At 39.2% G+C, this 20080-nt stretch overlaps 1 protein-coding gene across 4 annotated transcripts in view; it reads left to right on the top strand.

Annotated features, from left to right (window-relative positions):
• OTUD7A (OTU deubiquitinase 7A) overlaps positions 1–20080 on the top strand; it is a 98696-nt gene that overhangs the window by 36937 nt on the left and 41679 nt on the right. For all 4 annotated transcript variants that reach the window (XM_059482011.1, XM_059482013.1, XM_059482010.1 and 1 more), the window contains exons 3-5: positions 3482–3599; positions 4158–4263; positions 18510–18642. The gene's annotated coding sequence lies outside the window, so the exon portion shown is untranslated. The remainder of the gene's footprint in view (positions 1–3481; positions 3600–4157; positions 4264–18509; positions 18643–20080) is intronic.

Raw genomic sequence — 20080 nt, forward strand, 5'->3', positions numbered from 1 at the left:
CTATGAAGCTGATGAAGTGTTGCCCTTGAAGGGTGAAGCTGTGGCTGTGTTTTCCTGTGAAGTCATCAAACTGTGTGGTTGGTGCAGAGTGTAGGAGAGTAACTTTAATTCAACTTCTGTATTCTTTCAGAAGGGGTAGCTCTGTTAGCAGCAGTGCACTCCACTAAAGTTTGTGCAGCTCTCTAGCAATAGGTTTTCCTACTGCAGCCCACCACTGAAGTGTCTGTATGACTGGAACTTGCTTTGCTGTTGGCTTTCAGTTACTGTTGGGGGGGTTGCATGTGTATGAGGTTCAGAAATAGCTTTTTCTCTGAAATATAAAAGGGGGCAGATAAGTAACTAGAAATCATCAGAAATTAGGAATATACATGCCAAAAGTCATTAATGCTCTGCCACCTAGGAATGAATGAATGAAGGACATACATTCTTATTTAAGAATTCTGAGCTTTTAGTGGCTAGGGGAAAAGAAGAGCTACTTATTTAATAGTGTTTTAAAAAGATGAATATGTTTAATAAAGTGTAGGTGTTCACAGTATTGGGGAGGCAAACACAAGCTTTATGGTCTTGTATTTACTTCTCAGTCATGTTTACAGAGCACTCAGACAGTCAGCAGAGCAGGTGTCACCAGGTGGCCCAAAGCCAGTGGTGCAGAGAAGGAAGGAATCCACCTGTTCTGGCCTTCTGGGGTTCAGCATCACCTTTGAGTCAGTGCAGACTGCTTTTGCTGGGGAAGTGCTGTAAGGCAGATAGGTGGAGATTGGGGATAGCATCCACTGTTGGTTCAATTCAGATTGTACCTATCTTATTTCAGAAGATGAATGTACAATGTAGATAATTGATCAGCTTGAGAGCTGAGATGTGGTATCTTTCTAGCATGGGTCTGGAGAAGTGCCTTTGTATTTTGTGATAAAGAACTATGTGTAAGGTCTTGATTAAAAAGAGAGTTTTCCCTTGTGAAAAGGTCTCTAGCTTTTGACCAAACATTTGCTGTGTTTTCTGTGACTTCATGCTGTTACTACAGATGCTGACACATAACCAGACATCTGCTTCAAAGTGACATGTGCTAAAGGTACAGAAAGCTTCCCAGTATCTTGGTGATACTGCTTCTGTCACCAAACCCTTCATGAGTCATCAGAGATTGTCACATTTTGGTTCTGCCATAAACAAGACTCAGGTTGAATTTTGAAAGTATTAATAACCTTTATAGGAACTTACTGTAAATGTTTCATGTTCTTTCCAGAAAAATTTTCTTGTGGTTGTTTCAGTTTGACTCTAGTGCCATTTGTTTTTCTTTTGTTATGGATGAATCATCAAATAGCTGAATGTAGAATTGAATTTGACTGCAGTCAAATTCATTGCTTGTATTGGCAATTACAATTTCATTTAAATCTGTAGTTCACACTTGTAAGAAGCTGTGGCTTTTGCTCTAGCCTCTTCACTGAAAGACACATTTTGCATCTCCGTGCACATTATTTGTGCTGTCATAGGAATTAAACCCAATTAGGATGACACCAATATTCTTTCACTCATTTTCCTAACCTCTGTTTTATTACCCAGTGGATGCATTTAAACATCCAGGGATGGTGTTAACAGGAGGCAGAGAAACCACAAGGGACTTTTCTCTGCAGCCCCTTATGTATTAATTTTTTTCCTTCAGGTTTTTACTATCTAAAGAGATATTTGATCTGGCTATCTTTTAACTTCTGCTATTGCAACAGCTGTTTATATTGGGCCTTCAGAGAGACCAAGGGGCACTTTGATGGCCAGTGACACTCTGAGAAGTCCTTCCTTGTGTGCTCTTTCTAACTGAGTTGTGAGTGTGCAGCAGCTGGGCAGAATGAGAGGGCACCAGGACAGACAGGAGCATTACTGATGCACCACTTGCTCTCAGTGATTTGTGGCTGTGGCTGTAATGTGTGTGTGAAGGAAATGCTGCTGTTGCAAAGGGATCAGATGAACTCACAGATAATGAGCACCATTTTTCATTTATAATTGTGTGTACTTGTACAATCTGCTCATAACAATAAAAGCACTACAATGAAACTGAGGTGAAGTTTGGGTAACGTTTCAGTCTAGAAGCTTGAAGTAAATACTTTGGCAAGAATGAAAAAAGTATCTGGATTTTACATCTCTTTAAAATGTCTAAATTTGGCATTTTGGATTGTTTCCTATAATGCTGAGAATTAAAGATGTGTTATCTTTAGTAAAAAATGTTAGTAAAGTTTTAACAAATTTCTACCAGTAGAAATTTGTTAAAATGTACATGCAAGTTCCCAACAGCATGGAGTTGTATCTTCATTTTCTAAATCTTCAATATGTTGGTTTTGTGACCACCACCACGAGCTGGAAATACTCTGTATATGAATATGGAGACTATTTAACTCTTTCTGGTTAGGTAACCATGGTTGTTCTCCCTTTTCAGTGCAATTCCAAAGAACAGTGAACTTAATGCTCTAGGTGGCTGACATGAGTTCACCAGGTGAGCTCAGCTCAGCCTGGGGAGCAGGTAGTGTCTAAGGGCTTTTAAAATGTTCAGCAAAGGTGTGTTATGTTGAAATCAATTTGTGCAACTGCATATACTTGGAAAAAACACAGCTAAAAGAGTGGAAAAAGAAAACAGAAAAGAGTGGATTGGATTTTCTATTTAATAAAGGAGAAAGTGTAACTAGGAGGGATATAACTTGAAAGAATTGTGTGATGTCACAATTAATATTCTTAGTATTTAAAAATTATAAGAATGAAAGCTCCAAACACTTTAGATTATCTTTTAAGACTCTGATGAATGATGCATAGACTAATAGAGAAGCAATCAGTGTCAAAGAAAAAAAATGTTATTTGGTCACAGCATTGCTAAACAGACTGTAAAAGAAGAGTATGTGCAGGTCATTTTTGCTCTCTTAGCAGGTCAAGCAGATCAAAGCTATATAAACTAAAATATATCCAGTCACGATGCAAAACACTTGAGATAAAGCTCATTAAACCATGTAGGTCTATGCTTAATGGGTAATTTAATTAATATTGAGGATTCTTTTAGATCAGTCTACAGTGCTTGTTGGTCTTGGGGTTACTGTTTTTTAAAACTAATATTATTTTTCTTTTTAACAAAATTACTAGTTTTCAATCTGCAGCTAAATTTTTCATAAGTACAAACTGACTAAATGTATTGGATCTACTGGAGTATTTTACTCAGTTCTGCCACAGACAGAACTGGTCAAACTGGTGGAAAGCCAGCCCTCTAAACTGATTTTGAGGTGTGTTTTCTCTGTTTATCTAAGCTAAACAGGAAGGGGGCTGGATTCCTAAGAAGCTGCCAGCTGATGTAGATAGGACAGAATTATTTTTTTCCATAATAATGCTACAGAAAATTATTCCAGGGTCAGAGTGTGTAGTGGGTATGACAAATGGATGCAGAACAGCAAATTAGTGTCACTTTTGGAATAAAACAGTAAAACTTGTTCTGCTCTTCTCTCCATCCTCACAGGCACATGATACTGCAGAGATTCAAAATCAGAAGTAAATCAACTGGACAGTTGCCTCCTGCCTTCCTAAATAGGCAAACATATTAGCAACAGAAGAAGGGGCCTACCTACCTCATTCCTGTGAGTAGCTATAAACATCCCCTCCACCCCTCAAATCAGCATCTGCCAGGTAGTTGTTTTGGAAAGCTGAGCATAAGGATGTGGTGAAGAAAACAAAAATTTTAATTTGTTTTCTTATTGGCAACAATTAACTGTAGCCAACCAAAGAAACCAACTAAAATTATTATCATGCTACCAACATGCCTATTGCCTGTGACTACAAAGAGCTGATGGATGATGCATTGTTACTCATTAAATCAACCTTTTCCTGTGCTTCCTAGAGCTTGCATGCTGCATAAGTTCCTAAACCCATCCATATCATTGCCATGTTAAACTGATGCTGCCATTGATGTGTCACTGCAGAAGCTGTCTGGGGCTCAGTTCTTTGCTTTTGTATTTCTTAGCAGTTCATTCTGTAATAACATGGTGTAACCCATTGCGAGGCTTGAACAGAATATCCCCAGTGACCCCCTTGGTCAGGGCAGCGAGCAGAACAATGTTTGCTGAATTGCTGCTGTGTAGCTGATATTCATGCTCTGAACTGCCTTTTCCTTGCTGACTTCTCTGTCCTTTCTCCAGGGAGAAGGTGGGTTTGCTGCTGTGAATGCCTGCCTCGTTTGCTTCACCAAAATGAATTAGGGCATGCAGGAGAGAAGGGAGACTTTTGCAAGCAGAACCTATCATGGTGAGTCAGATTTTGTCCCTGCTTTTGCTGTAGAGCTTCTCACTGTCCCTACATTGCTTAAACCAAACTGTTTACACAGAATTCTCTCTCCCCTGGAAGTATGTTACACATAACACTTCCTTGGTAGCAGTGCTGGTGAGGTCCACAAAAGTGCTTCGGGGGACCTTCAGCAAATTAAAGCAGCAAATTGAATGGAGCTAAAAATAATTACTCTCTACCATGTATGCATGAAAAGTATGAGAAACTGGTCTGTAGCTTTGATTTGGAACCACAGCATCTGTCTTGAATATCATCCTAAAATTAAGTACATGCAAACTGTATTTTTAATTTTGAGTTGCTAAATACCCTCTAAAATACCTCGTACTAATACTCATAGAGATTAATTCTGCATGACTATAGATTAAGTTTTCTGTCATTGTACACTGTGATTATGAAGCAGTCCCAAGAGTGCAGTCCCAGTCCGTAGCACTGCAGCATGACATTGTATTTCCTCTGGTATCTTCATTTAATGGATTTGTTTCTAATTTTGAAGCTTAGCCTTAGGTTTGAAATTCACTGCAAAGAACTTTCTCAACAGCAACAGGGAGTAATGAAACATGGTTTGTTATAGAAGCATTGCTTTTCTCCCTCCTTCTCATGGTGATAATTCTGTCTCCTGTCTTGCCTTCTTTATTGCCTTCATTTTTCCAGGTTTTCCCAGCCTCCCACTTCTGTGTTATCTCAGTTTTCACATCATCTCAGTACCTTGTATGGATGTGTCAGGTCAAGCTTCTGGACAGAGGGTTCCCACATACTGCACTCAGACAGGCCTAAGCACTTGTGTGTCTACAAATGTGACAGTTTTGAGTTAATTCAGGATTAATTTAAACAAAACCAAATGCAATATCTTCTGAAAAATGTTTACTTTCAAGCAAACCTTCATACCAAATATGTGTAAACAGACTGGATCGTGCATGGATTAACAGAAAACCAAAGTTAGAGTTCACAAATCTTTCTTTCCTACTTTCAAGCATTAATTTGTCCAGTTCCTGTGTTGTTTTGGGGGCACATTTTTTTGTTGTTGTTATTTGGTTTTGGTTTTAGGGGGTTTTTTTGTGGGTTTGGTTTTTTGGGTTTTTTTGGGGGCTTTTTCTTATTGTTTTTTTTTTTTTTCTGACTGCCAGAGGTCTTTGCTTGAACATAGTTTCCATGTCTGTCTCTGCTTGAACACAGATTCTTTGTCTCTTCCTTTCAGAAGTGGGACTTGATGTTCCAAACTGTCTTAAGGCTCTTGAACTATTGCTGAGTTCATCAGTTCTCTCTATAGCTGATGCACAAATTTTTTCTAAGCTCCACCCTCCTCTGTGCATACTGGATTTTATTTAAGCTTTTGAGTATTAAGTATGGTATTAGTAAAACCTTTGGGATTCTTGCTGAGAATTGAACAAGTATCCATTTTGATCGTGGAGAAGCAGCAGTATCCATATTTTGAATACAGAATTTTTCCTTTGGAACCATTGTCACTTCAGAAGTCCTTGTGAGTTTGGACACTGCACTCAGCATCTGTGAGTCCCTGTCTGCTTGGGTGTCAGACTACTTTGATTTGTCCTTGCCAGATCACCAGCACTGAGCAGATTGCATTGCTCTGTTCTGCTGGGACAAAGTCAATCCATGTTAATGGCTTCTTTAATCTTTTAAAAGTGATTATTTTATTTGGGGCAGTGGTTCCAGCCAATTCCATTCTCTTGCTAGGGATAGTAGTCAAATAGAGATAAGCAGTGCCTGAATAAGACAAGTCAGACTGTAATGTTGCCTCATTTTGTGCCTAATTTATCTGAAAAAAAAATTCTGAACTTGGTTCTCAGAAGTCATTGCATGGCTTATGTGGTTTACCTTCTCCAACCTTGATTTCAGGTAATACTGGTTAGCCCTCTATATACCATTAAGTCTTATGTATCTCATCTAAACCAGATTTATTCAATGTATTTTGTTTGTGCATCTGAATTGTCTAATTCTACTGTATACTTCTGTTAGATTTTGGATTTTAAGGTCCAGAAGAGGGAAAAATTAGAGCAGACCAAGGAACCTGCAGCCTTGAAGAGGAGGAAATTCAATTATCTATTATTCCACCTTGCATAAGGTTTTTTTAACAGTCTAAGTCTCTTTTAAGCTACTGATTGTTTTTGTAAAAATAGATCCTTCTTGGATATTTCTTTTACCAACTTCACAGAACTTACTTCTCTAAACCCCTGATGCCCTCGTTTAGATGGCTAAGTCTTCAAGTCACAGGTGCTGTTTGTTGCTGTCTTCAGCTGTGGGAGTCCTTCAGGTCCTACTGAGCTCAGTGTCTACTAGAGCAAGGTGGTGGTCTGTCTTGTAAATAAGCCCAAGTATCTCTCACCCTTCCTCTCTGAGCCTCCTGGGTGCTTCTCCTTTGCAAAGGAATTTCCAGGCTCTACTTTGATTTACACATCTGCATCAGGCAGCTGCTTTTTCCAGCAGGACTGGGGACAGCATCACCCAAAGCACAACCAACTCCTGCCTACGAGTTGTCAGCAAACTGCCTTCTTTGGGATATAGGCCATGTCCCACAACTCTCCTGTAGTGAGGAGGTGGTTATCACTTTAAATTTTCTGATGCAGTCACTATAACTTGTAGTCAGAGTGATAAGACACAAATGTTATTCCATTTTATTTAAGTTCCATCTTGGTGGGTGCTGTGGTAGTATTTTTACAGAAGTTGGCTTATTATAGAGCAGTGGCATTTGGTTTTGCAAGTAACTGGGACACATTACCTGTCACTACAGGCAGCTTACTCTTGAATTCATCATTTGGCAGTTACTGTTCATTTTAGGCTGATTTAAGATGATGTACCATTTGATTATAGTCTGAATTTCAATATTGAATTTGTCCTAGGAATCTTCATTAAGATACAATTAATAAAGATTAACTGCTGCATTAGGATACTTGGGCAGCTCTGCCTAATGTGGGTAGAAGTAGAACTGTGTTGTAATTACAGACAATGCTCTGTCATTTTGAGATTTAATTTCTAGTTGGATTGGTTATTTTAATAACTGTCTATAATCAGATGTTATATTACATAATAGCAACAATATTGTTATGGCATGAGGTACATACTGTGACTGAGTGCAAACATGGAGATGTAGAAAACATAAACATTCCAGTTAGTGCTCTTCTACATGCCTGTACAGCTTTCATTGCTTATTTTGTCAGTGTGACCTAAATTAAATTACTCAGTTCTCATGAAATCAAAATACTTTTGCTATATTTTAGAAGTAGAGTAAAATACTTCTAAGTCCTATTCCACAGTGAGAAGTTAGATTCATTCTCTTTTGCACAAACTGTTTAAATCCTGTTTTTTACCACTGAATCCATGTCTCTAAAGCACAAACTTCACAAAGCCTTTCAGGCCAGTGTATTTCTTCTCTTAGCCAGTACTGTCCAAGGTAGTTTCTCTTGGAATTTCAGGAAGTTTTTGTTTGTCTTGAAGATCTCTTTTTCACAGTAAACCTGTTTTTCCAAGGCAGGTAGTTCTAGACCTGGGTGAAAAGAATTAAATGTGTCCTTTAAAAAAATGTCCTCACTGGACAATCTAACAATTTAATTAAAAAATATGGACTGGTTCAGTTCAGAGCAAGATCCTGTCATTCTATAGAAATATATCTCAATCTAAGAATCATAATCCATGAAAATTACCAATATAGAGAGTAGAAAGATACAGTTTAAGTATTTGGTACTTTGATAGTGTTTATACATTCTTTTTATAGTTATTTGGCATGAAGTCCATGGGAATTTCTATTTCATTGGTTTTGCTGTTAATAATATGATGTGCATATTAGCACGGCGTCTGCAGACAAAAATAGAGACAGTGGCTGCATGATGAAAGCATGATCTTTGTCTCTCTTGAGGTATTACTAATTTTGAGAAGGTGATTAGAAACTCTTTAATTTCTCATGTGTTAAACCTTTATAATCAGAATGGTTCAAAATAAATATGCCCATTTATTCTAGATGCTGTATGTGTTCTGTAGTAGAGTTTAAGCATTGCACAACTAAATTATGGTCCAGCCTAAGTTCAGAGTCATTCAATCAGTAGATTTGTGTGTTTTTGAATTACCTCTCCTGCAAAGCCAGAAAGGATTTCAGTAAATTAGACAAAAGCTATCCATACCTGATCTCTCAGTGTTTTTTTAATGTATATAAGGGCAGAGAACACATGGCTGGGGAAGCTGGCACTGTTTGTAATGCTAAAAGAAGGAAGAGCCAGTTCATAGAGAAGACAGGGAATACCTTATTTCCAAGTCATCTCCTCTCACATTTCTTCTGAGCTACCTCTATATTATATGAAAAACTGACATCATTTGTTTCACAAGGATGTTTAGAATATTTGGAAACTTTACCCAGAGAGAATAAAATTTTGAGTAACTAAAATAAGTTACAGCATAAATTAGACCAGCAAGATTCTAAAAGCATCTCTTCTTGGAGCTGTCCTTCTTTACAGAGGACTAGAGGAGCCTTAACACTCTTATAAACTGAAACGACATTTGGCAAATAGTAAATTTCAAGGCTGAAAAGGGTCAAACAAACACTGTGGTGAAATTCCAGATTCTTATTTCCTGGTCACATTTTGCTAAATTTGAAACTGAGTCTATATCCTTTGCAAAATTTGTACTGCCTGTAATTATATTCCAAATATTGTTTCACTGGAGGCTGAGATTTGACTGTTTAATTTGTGTTATTTATTATTGCTGTGTTACAAAAATGAATTGTGCACTGCTGGTATAATATACTACCAAATGTCTTATTAAATGGGCAGGGATTAAAAGGATGTCTTATTAAAATGTCTTGGTTGAAAAGTTCTGTGAGTAATTCGACAAATTTTTATGGTGAAGTATTTTATTTTGTGAGAGAATGATCTTTCCCTTTATGCAGAAATTAAGAGAGATTTACACTCTTTTCAGCAATTGTTAAGAGATTTTACTGCATTCAAGAAATAATTTTAATATTTTTTCATTAATTCTGAAAGCATCTGCTGGATTGCTTAATACTCTGATGAGACAATTAGATACAATTTTCATTCTTGTGACAATTAAAGCATCACTGAGAGGAGGTGCCCCCCAAGAGGAAGCCAATTGTCTCTTTTGGCGAAGTTTGGCCAGTGAAGGAGAAAAATGCCTGAAATTAGCATGGTACTTCTTTTTTACACTGTTTGACAGAAGTGCATGCACGTGTCTGGGCTAACTCTGGGATGTGCTGGTGGCTGCACAACTTTAGGGTATTAGAGGACAAAAATCCAAAGAAAATGATGCTTCTTTCTCTCTGCTGCTTTCAGAACAATTTCCTGCAAAGCTTATAGGATTTCCCAAATAAATTTTCTACACGTGGAGCTGGATTATTTATTCTGTGAATTCACAGATTTTAAGTGTGCCTTGAAGCAGGCTGATCCTTGTGTGTTAACCAAAAGTAGATAAAAGGGTCCAGATAAAACTGAAGAGATTGGCACTTACAGCAGTGAGATCTGCCTTCTATTTCTGAAAAATATTGGAGCTATTTATAAATTTGGAACATCACAGGACTGTATGTGGCTTATCATGCTTATGCTTGTTAGTTAAGCTTCTGATGTAGTATTGCAATTAATTTTATTCCTAGCTTTCACAATCACAAGACTATTTTTTTCTATTTTTAAGTCCTTCTGCAAGAATACTGGATATTTTATCTTCACTGGAGCACTGTGGCACATTGCAAATGATGTATAAAGCTTTAGTGTTTCTCTTTATTTCTCTTCAGAGTACATGGTACACATTGTGCTGTTTGACATCATAGCCAGCTTAGTAATGCCCAGAAGAAAGTTTCCAAGGCCTAGAAGGGAGAGCAAAAGTACTATAAAAGCTAAACTCATCTTTATGCCTCTACCTACAATGAACAGGGAGCTGAAAAAGTTTTCAGTGGGTTTTTTTTCAGGCTGTTTAAAATACAGATGCAGGAGAAGGAAAAAGACTGCAGTTCCTCCCTGCTCTTCCTTAGCATATCAGCACTCTTTAGAGCAACACATGCTGTCCATGCTGGCCATTTTTTCTGCTCAGCCAAGGCATGGTGAGTCTATTGACCTTTCAACAATCTTTCCATTGCAAACATTCCTTCACTGCAGCTGTTCCATGTTAGCAAGCCAAAGTGACATAGTTCCAGCAGTTCAGGTATTTTCTCAGCCAGGTTTCTCCAGTAAGAAACCTGATACACTACAGCTTCAGTCCTTACCTTTTTGTCTCCACATGGAAAAAAAGGCTCTTGCTGAAACCTTTGGTCCCATAGATGTGTGTGCCTTCATTTCAGTGTTTAACAGATGGATTAGTTCATGGAAAGAATTGGGAACAATGTGAGCAAATCTGTCCCTTGGTAAATTCTTGTAGTGGTTTGTAGAATGCCTGATAGGACAGGAAGATTTCCAAGGTCAGCTTTCAGGGGTGACACTGGCTGGAGTGACATTCTATTAAGTGTCTGACTTTCCAGAGGTAGAGTATTATGGGGACATTTACTGCTTATCTCTAAGTACCAATTGCATTATAATATGAATTTTCTGAATGTCTTTCTGTTTGAGAGCTTAAGTTCTATCATTTGAATTACAGAGAAGGTATAGAGCCAGATTTTCAACCTCCTACTGGAGATGGTTTGTATAACTTTGGGCCATTTGGCTGTGGCTTTACTTCAGGAGACTGACTAATTTAATCAAGCAGATGTGGATTTATATATGTGGAGTAGCTATTCAGTCACATAAACTGTGTAAAAATTAACAGGTCAGATTCAGGACTATTTGAAGTTGCCCAAGAAGTTCTTTGCAACTAAATTTCTTTTGGATGAAATCTATTTATGGAAGTGGTAATTGTTTTCTTCCTTTTCTTTAAAGTCTCCAATCTATAGAGATCATCATCACAGAAAATATTTTTGTTATACAGAAGAAAATAGTAGTTGGTGTGTAGTTTCTGAGTTGCATATATTACAATACACATAAGCAGATCTGTTTCTATATGAATTAACACACATATACTAGTGGCATGAGTTTAGTTCTGATCCAAGTTTAAATATTTGACTGTTAGATGGCAGTGACCTTCCTCTTTTCTGGACATACCACTTTTACTTTGAAACTAGTGCTTGAAAAAATCAAATTATTATCAACTGGGTAAAGTTCAGCTTGTACCATTTTACATTTCAAGTATCATGAACTCCCCACAGATAGTTTGCTTTTCAGTGTGTACTGACTGCAGCTCCAAGAAATGAGCTCATTCTGTCACGAAATGGAGGACACTGCTGGGTAATTCATTGCTTCAGCAAACGGAAAAGCAAGAGGTTTTTCCCAAACATTTGTACATAAGAGAAAAGCTGACTTAAGTGAGTCAATATTGTGTGTCTGCTGGTTTTGGCTGGGCTAGAGTTAATTTTTTTCACACTGTTGGGTATGGGGCTGTGTTTTGGATTCGTGCTGAACACAGGGTTGATGATATAGAGATGTTTTCGTCATTGCTGAGTGGAGCCTTTACTGCTTTTCCTGCTTCTAGGCTGGGGAGGGATCTGAGGGTGCACAGGAGGTTGTGAGGAGACACAGCCAGGACAGGTGACCCCCTCTCACCACAGGGATGTTTCAGACCCTGTGACAGAAGGGAAGAAGAAGGAAGAGGGGACATTTGGAGTGGCAGTGTTTGTTTCCCCCAGCCACCATTTTGTGTGCTGGGGCCCTGCTCTCCTGGGGATGGCTGAACACCTGCCCAGCCATGGGAAGCACTGAATTGATTCCTTGGTTTGCTTTGCTCTCCCTGCCAAACTATCTTCATCTCAACCCAGGAGTTTTCCAGCTTTTACCTTTACCAGTTCTCATGCTGGTCCTACTGGAGGGGGAGTGGCTGAGGAGCTGCTTGGGGCTGGGCTGCTGGCTGGGGTTAAAACATCACAGCAGTGCGCACTGCCTGCCTGCCTGCCTGGTTTAGTGCAAAGTGACTGACATAAAAAATAAAGCCATCATTTTTTCAAATGGCTTTCTGCAAAGCTAAGCAGGGGAAATGGGAGTTTTGCTTCTTACACTGTGGTTGGTCACTCCTTAAGCCACCAATTTGAAAAGTTCACATAGTTGGGTTTTTTGCAGGTGATGGAAGAACATGGTTTCAAGCCAACTCTTTTGGTTTTTGTTTTTTTTTTCTTGATTGGGTTTTTTGTTTTGGGGGCTGGAGGGGTTTGTTTTGTTTTGGGGGGCTTTGTTTTGCTTATTTGTTTTTGGCAGGGTTTGTTGTGGTTTTTTAAAATTCCTTTTGTGTGCTTTATAGTCTTGTCTGTCTGTTCAGCATGTGTCTTCCAAACACTACTGATCTGTTTTTGCGGGACCAACTCCCTGCATATAATTGTAATTTTCTCTCTTTTCCTCCCTCCCACACAGCTATTTCTGTTTCATATAAAACCTAAATGAACTTAAAGATCTTCATTGAAATCTTGTTCCTGTTCCACATGCACAACTTTTTATTCTGAACCAACAGTAACAGAATTCTCTCTCTCCTCCTTGAATTTCTGGCTAATAAGCAGCTCTGCCAGTCAGGCAGAGCCATTTTCTGCCATGAGTTTTTGAATAATTTCTAATAAACTGACAGTGGGTATTGTCCAAAGTGCTGAAACATTTGTTTCTAAAAATAATCAGTAACAACTCCCAATCAGCTCTGCTATGCATCTGGCTTCTGATCAGTAGCAAAGCAGGAGAGTTTGATCAATGTCTTTAAAATTAAAAAGAAAAAAAATTAAATGTATGAAAGAGAATAGTTTTTTTGATAGCTTAAAGGACTTTTAAAAATATATCTGTCAACTTTCCATGGCTTTTAAGACAAAGTTCAGGGGAAAATACAGGTATTTCTGAAATCCTTTCAGAATCCAATTTCAGATGTTTTAAAAAATATATCAATATTTTTCTCTGCAGCAGATTAAATTGAAAGATATTTATATGCTGAAGCTTGCAGTAAGCTTTACAAATATATCCTAATTCCTTAGAGTGAAGTTGTCATCACGTTTGCCAGCTAAGGCTCAAGGAGACTGAAAGTTTTTTGTATTTTCCTCTCTTTTTCCTGTCTGGGAGTTCATGATGAGCTGTTTGTTTCAGAAGAGATTGTTCTTCATTTAGTTTTACAGGTGTTCTTTTCATATGTGTATTTGGTACGTAAGTTGAAAAATGCAGCCACTGTTTTTTTGGGGTTTTTTTAGCTGTTGCCTGTAGACATTAATATTCAATGTAGTGAAGGGTTTTATTCCCCCACCCCTGGCTCTATTTTGCAATCAATAGCCTTTTCCATATGTGTTTTCCTGGCATTATGAATTTCCTAGTTGGTACAGTGCTATTTAATTCCATGTCCTGCTTTTCCATAGAATGCAATAATAGATGATGATGACAGTGGCAATTAGAACTAATGGGCTACTTCTTAGAGATGCTGAATATCCATCCTGTTGAACTTCGTCAGAAATTAGGCTATTTTAACATCAAACTTGGAATATCTGTTAGTTGCTGTTGCTTTCTTTTGTGTGTACAATTCTGGTGCGTGTTTCCTTATAACACTTCCCTTGTTTCATCAGCTTTTAGTTCTCCTTGTTTAGCCTGAGTATTTCCTTTTAATTATTATTTTTCATATTGCCTGAATTATAGGAAAAATCATAACTGTAGAGATAGTTACAGCTTATTTATGGCTAGCCGGAGAAAGCTAAGTCTGTGTAACCAAATTGATTTGACTAAATGAAAGGGATTTTTTTTTTTTTTACTGTTTAGGGCATTAATTTTTGATGAACAACCATTCTTAATACTAGGTCATTTTACATTCATTTCACCAAATGAGTTTCCTACTTCAGGACTTTTCAATTACTTATGTAGTCTAAGTGAAACACTCAGTTGCTATACTTATATTCTAAATCTTCAAAATGCTGTGAAATTAATCATTCTAGATGCTATGTCTTATATCTTTATTTTCTCATTTGTATCTCTATCTGTTTTAAAATCTTGGAGATTATATTAAATGATAGGGTTTTTTTAGGGTAAAAGGGAATTAAGTCTTCTATTCTTCTTAGTTTCATTATCTAAACTGAATGCAGTGACTGAGGAACATCCTGTTTCACAGAAACAAGGGTGGTAGTTTCAGTGTTGGGGGGAAATTCCCTAGTTCTGTTTTGCTGCATGGTGTGTGTGTTCTTCCCTGCTGGAGATGATTTAGCTCAGCACACACTGAGCTGATATTCCAGCTTCTGCTGAATTCCAGCACATTACACAAATGCCTGCTCATAGCTTGCTATTCTTTCTAACTTACGTGCACCTAAGGACTTACAAGGACTTGATTTTTGCACATAATCTGAATTTCAGAAGTTCAATCCTGCTGCTATTTTTTAGGGAACCTGTAAGAGAGAGAACTTTCTCATCAGTCTGTCACTAGTGGAAGCTGTGGGATTTACCGATTGAGAGGATCAGTATTTTTAAGAGGAATGTGAAAAAATCACCAGTATGTGTTTTGCCTTGATGTAAGGAACAATGTCATGTGCAGAGTAACAGACAGTCAAGCCTTGTGTTTAAAACAGCAGTTGAATTGTCTCCATAAAGGCAGGGATGTGCTCCAGACTCCATTTTTAAAGACTATACTGAACCCTTAATCGCTGACAGTGCACTTGACACACAATTAAGCATTTGAGCTTTTCTCTAATCTCTGTGTACAAGAAGATAAAGGATGCTTGGAGACTTGGATCAGTCAGACTATTTATACAGAGCTCATTTTGCTAACACTTTTGATGTCCTTTAAGCTTCTGCCTTCATATCCCTGTCAGCTCAATCCACTGCACACATTTTCTGAGTCAAACTGGCATAAGCTGGGAAGGGGAGAAATGTGTTCACATGCAAGAACACTGGTCACAGTAAGACTTTTCTAGCAGGAGGAGGAATCCTTTCCTTCATCAGTAACTTGTGACGGACTCTACATACTTAGGACATAGATAAAGCAATAAGTGTTCCTCATGCAGTGATTATGAAGAGATTTCAAGTGATGAAGGTTCAGAAAAAAAAAGAAACTGAATGTGTGCCAGCACTTCAGACTGTGTTCAAGAACTTATCTTTGAAAAGTTAGATCGTTGAGGTGCTGCCTTACTCTGGGGAATGATAACTCTCACAGATCTGCAAGAACATGAAACATTAGCTAGTCATGAATCTTCTGTAGCTGAGCTGTAGACAGATGCTGTGTGTCAAATTTTGTATCCTTCCCCCCCATAGTTTTCAACACGGACCTCTGCAGGACACAGATAGACACAGTTCCATGACTAGAATAGAATTATAATTTCTTTGGTACTTGTCCTTTGTCCTTAAGAAGACCAGTACCAATAGTGGCCATCTTTATCATGGAAGCCCCTTGGTGGTCTTGTTATTATTTCTTGAATGTTATTACTTCCCTCTTATTAGAGATAAATTTCCTTCATGTGTTGCTTGAGCTAAATTAAATAATTGCAAAGAACCAATGAGCAGTGGGCAAGGCCTTGTACTGAATGGAGAAGTTGCACTGAAGAAGCCAAGTCTTGCCAGAACCGAAGCACAAAGCTGATGCTACAGAAGGGGATGATTTATGTCTGGACTTACAGCTAGTTCAGTGTTCATGTATGTAACACAAATAATGGAAGCAAGCACACATTTGAGATGTGCTCATGCTTGGGGAGATGCTGATCCACATTTAACAGAGTATGGGCAGAGATTTTCAGCACTGTGCAGCTGATCCTAAGCTGCTGAGAAAATTGTAGGAAGTATCTGAATCCTGTGTCAGAAGTGGAAGATGGAACCCCTTTTGAGTTCAGAGCAAGCAGTGCATGAGAGTCTTGGGAGAGAATTGAGGTATTTCTAGAAACTGACTGGAGGAAGCTTCTTCAGCTCTTTGTTAGTGACTGCTTTGAAATGTCAGAAAAAAAGGGAGAAAATGAGATTTAATGTGGATATTCATTCTTAACAGAGAACATCTCTGATCTCTGGCCTCAGTTGACTCTGTCTCAGACTCTTACCTTCAAAACAACTGTTGGAGATGGAGTTGCTTGGTTCACAATACATATGTAGCATCTTCAGTCTGCGTTTCATTTTCTGTGCTAACTTCACACAGAAGCTGTTGCAGGGACCATGCAAAGGTAAAAAGATAAATTCAAAATCTGTACTCAGAATGATGAAAGAATTGCAATTCAAATTCCATCCTGAACCTTTTCATATCTCATGATAATTTTATTCTGAGCTTTTATATCTACATGTAGTTTGTCGCAGACCAAGTTGGGGTCATATAGGGAGAATTTTTTGGTTTCTTGGCCCACTTTACAGGGGAATACAGCAGAGTAAGCAGTACTTAGGGTTCATCTTAAACTGCTGAAGCTCCAATGCACGTGTGAGAAAGGCTGAAAAGGGTTTTGAGTATGTATGCTATGCCCTTGTGTCCTGATCATTACAGTATCCAGGGTAATATTTTAGATAACTTACAACTGCAAGCTAAATGAAATAATTTTTATTTTATTTTAAATGGTAAATTGTGATATAATAAAAAAAAAAAAATTACTGCAAGCACATAAGTTGAGTCCTCTTTGAACGGAAGTAGTCTGAGCGCTGGAAAGTGTTTATTACCCTGTGCAGCAGATGTTTTGAACAAAGCTATAAAAATGTTTTGATCATTGTTTGTTAATATGTGTTGAAAAAAAGAAATTGACTTTGCTTGTTTATTTCCAGGGCAATGATAAAAATTATAAACCCCTTAGCAGAAGCATCATCATTCAGTTTTGAGGGCTGGATATCAGAGTTTTTAGTTATTTCCTGAAGCTAAGGGGAGTTTCTTAGTGTGGATATTTCAGTTTGTGAATATTGTATAGCTGGAAATGTGGAGGCATATTCACACTTGATGATTATTTCTATCCGCTGCAGTCCAAGTACCCTTGAAAGTGTTAAGAGTTATTTAAAGTTGCTTCTATAAGTTGAGGGTTTTACAGTTATTTTTAAGTTCCCTGAGGGTGATAAAGAGTGGGTCACAGGCGAATGTGGTTTGACTGCATTTCCTTTGCAATGTATGGAATTAAGCTTTTTATGATGTTACAAACTTTGAAATAATGTGCTTCAGTGTGAGGGTATCTGTGGTGTGCTACATCCATAAGTGATTTCCAAAAAAGAATTGAAGATAATACTTTGGTCATATTTATGGTTCTTGCATGAAAATATGCCATAGTGAAGGAAAAAAAAAAAAGGTAGGACTCTTATTAACTCCTGTATGTTAGTTCACATGCACCTGAGTTAAGAGCTGGGTAAGTTAATACTTGCTAATTGAGGTACTTAACTCATGTTACGGCTGAGCTGTCACACAGACATTTGGGAGTTTTTGCATAGGAACTGTTATCTACTGAGATTTGGTTACTTGTGTATATATTTTAGGAGATAGCAAGAAATAATGTTATGTTCTGTTTTCTCAAAAACTCAAAACTCATAACATTGTGGACCTAGTTATAGTTTTGCCTGTTTTAAAAGCATTATCAGAAAGAATGTTTTCCATCATAAAAAGATTTGGGCTGTTAAATCCTGATTTTAGTGGGGTTGAGCCCAGTTACAACTCTATGAGTTTTGTGAATGGATTAAAAAAACAGAAACAATAAAACTGATTGTAAATGCCTTTTAGAATAATAAGGTGAAGCTTATAGTAATTGGATTCTTCATTTGCAAGCCAAAGGATTTATTCTTGGGAGATGGGAGTAGATTATATGGAAAGGGAACTGCTGTATCTTTTAAAAATAAATAGACCCTATGAAATGGTATTCCTTCTTTCTTCATGTGCTCGTCTCTATATTTTCATCAAAAAGAGTGGCTATCCTGCTTGAGTCTTCTGGATATCTCTTCATTAGTTCATTGCTTCAGATTTTGGAAGCTTAAGAGAAGAAAACTTTCAAAGCTGTATTTGATGAGTCTTAGGACAAAGAAGTCTTAAAAGAAATTCCAAGTGCAAGTTGCCATTTTCATGTAGGAGAGCCGTAAGGGTATTTTTGTACATTCATAATTCTTTTTTTATGAATTGTCTGGGTTGTGCCCAAGAATTTTGCATTCTTAATGCAAATTACTGTATGTGGTAATTTATCTGTATTAAGAGAAATATCCATTAGGCTTCTAAGGTCAAAGGTAAAGACTATTTTGGCAGTTATTATTATTCAAATAGCAGAAGTGTAATGATTAATATACTACTGTTCTTTTTTCTTCCAGATTTCTCAGGGGACAAAATTTTGCTTATTCATACCTTTTACTGTGGCAAAAATGGATTCTTTTCCTCACCAAAACCCAGCAGCATAACACCCATCCAACACCTGCCTCAAGGAACTCTTATTTAAAGTCCATTGTAAGTCAAATTAACCGCTTGCTTAATGGTAGCTTTAATCAGCTGTGTGTGTCTATTTACAGCTCGGGACCCAGGAGCGCTAATTTGGGCAGGGCAGCTTTGCTGCAGCCGCTCGTGGTTCTTGAGCGGCACCAGAGCAGAGAGGGAGCGCCGGCAGGGCTTGGGCTGAGCCCGCGGCTCCGGTGTGACCCCGCTGTCCCCTCAGGGCAGGGCTTGGGCCGAGCCCGCGGCTCCGGTGTCACCCGGCTGCCCCCTCAGGGCAGGGCTTGGGCCGAGTCCGCGGCTCCGGTGTGACCAGGCTGTCCCCTCCGGGCAGGGCTTGGGCCGAGCCCGCGGCTCCGGTGTGACCCGGCTGTCCCCTCAGGGCCGGGCTTGGGCCGAGCCCGCGGCTCTGGTGTCACCCGGTTGTCCCCTCAGGGCAGGGCTTGGGCTGAGCCCGCGGCTCCGGTGTGACCCGGCTGTCCCCTCAGGGCTTGGGCTGAGCCCGCGGCTCCGGTGTGACCCGGCTGTCCCCTCAGGGCAGGGCTTGGGTTGAGCCCGCCGCTCCGGTGTCACCCGGCTGTCCCCTCAGGGCTTGGGCTGAGCCCGCGGCTCCGGTGTGACCCGGCTGTCCCCTCAGGGCAGGGCTTGGGTTGAGCCCGCCGCTCCGGTGTCACCCGGCTGTCCCCTCAGGGCAGGGCTTGGGCCGAACCCGCGGCTCCGGTGTGACCCGGCTGTCCCCTCAGGGCAGGGCTTGGGCCGAGCCCGCCGCCCCGGTGTTACCCGGCTGTCCCCTCAGGAACGGGCTCCGCGCAGCGGGGTCAGGCCCCGGTGGCAGCGGCTGATCGGGACGCTGATCTGCCGTGCAAATGAAGGCTCAGCCTCCTGTTGCTATGACGATTGATTTCAGACGTCGCAGTGGAAAAACGGGGGGGGGGGGAAAGAGCTCAAAAAGCAGAACTGCGAGGGGTTCAGCTGGTGGTGGTGGCTGTGGAGCTGAAGGCTGCTCGCGGTGCCCTCAGGCCCGAGTGGGTCACTCCTCATGCAAGGCCAGCTTGGAAAAAAGTAATGAAACTCCACGTTATAGATATCCAAAAATGGCTGCTCAGAATGCTTGCTTTTCATGCACCAAAGTTAATTTTATGCAGGCAGAGTACATGATAGATGTTTTGAGAGAGAAGCCTGTGTTCAGATTAGAGTTTTGGCCAGCACAGCTTCTATGTTAAAAAAAGGATGGCATTTGGAGAAAAATATTCAGTATTTAGGTAGAAGATCTTCTTGTTGTATCAGGACAGGACCAATTCATAAACAAGGAAAATGATGGGAAAAAAAAGGAAAGAATTCCAAATGAGGCAGCAATCTCATTTGTTCATGTTGCTTCTTTGGAGATATATTCTGCTAAAGGAGATGTATGTTACTTAGTGAAACTGTGTTTAATAAGAGGCCTCAGATTATCATC

Source organism: Ammospiza nelsoni, chromosome 14, assembly GCF_027579445.1.
Source record: "Ammospiza nelsoni isolate bAmmNel1 chromosome 14, bAmmNel1.pri, whole genome shotgun sequence".
NCBI classification, from domain to species: Eukaryota; Metazoa; Chordata; class Aves; order Passeriformes; family Passerellidae; genus Ammospiza; species Ammospiza nelsoni.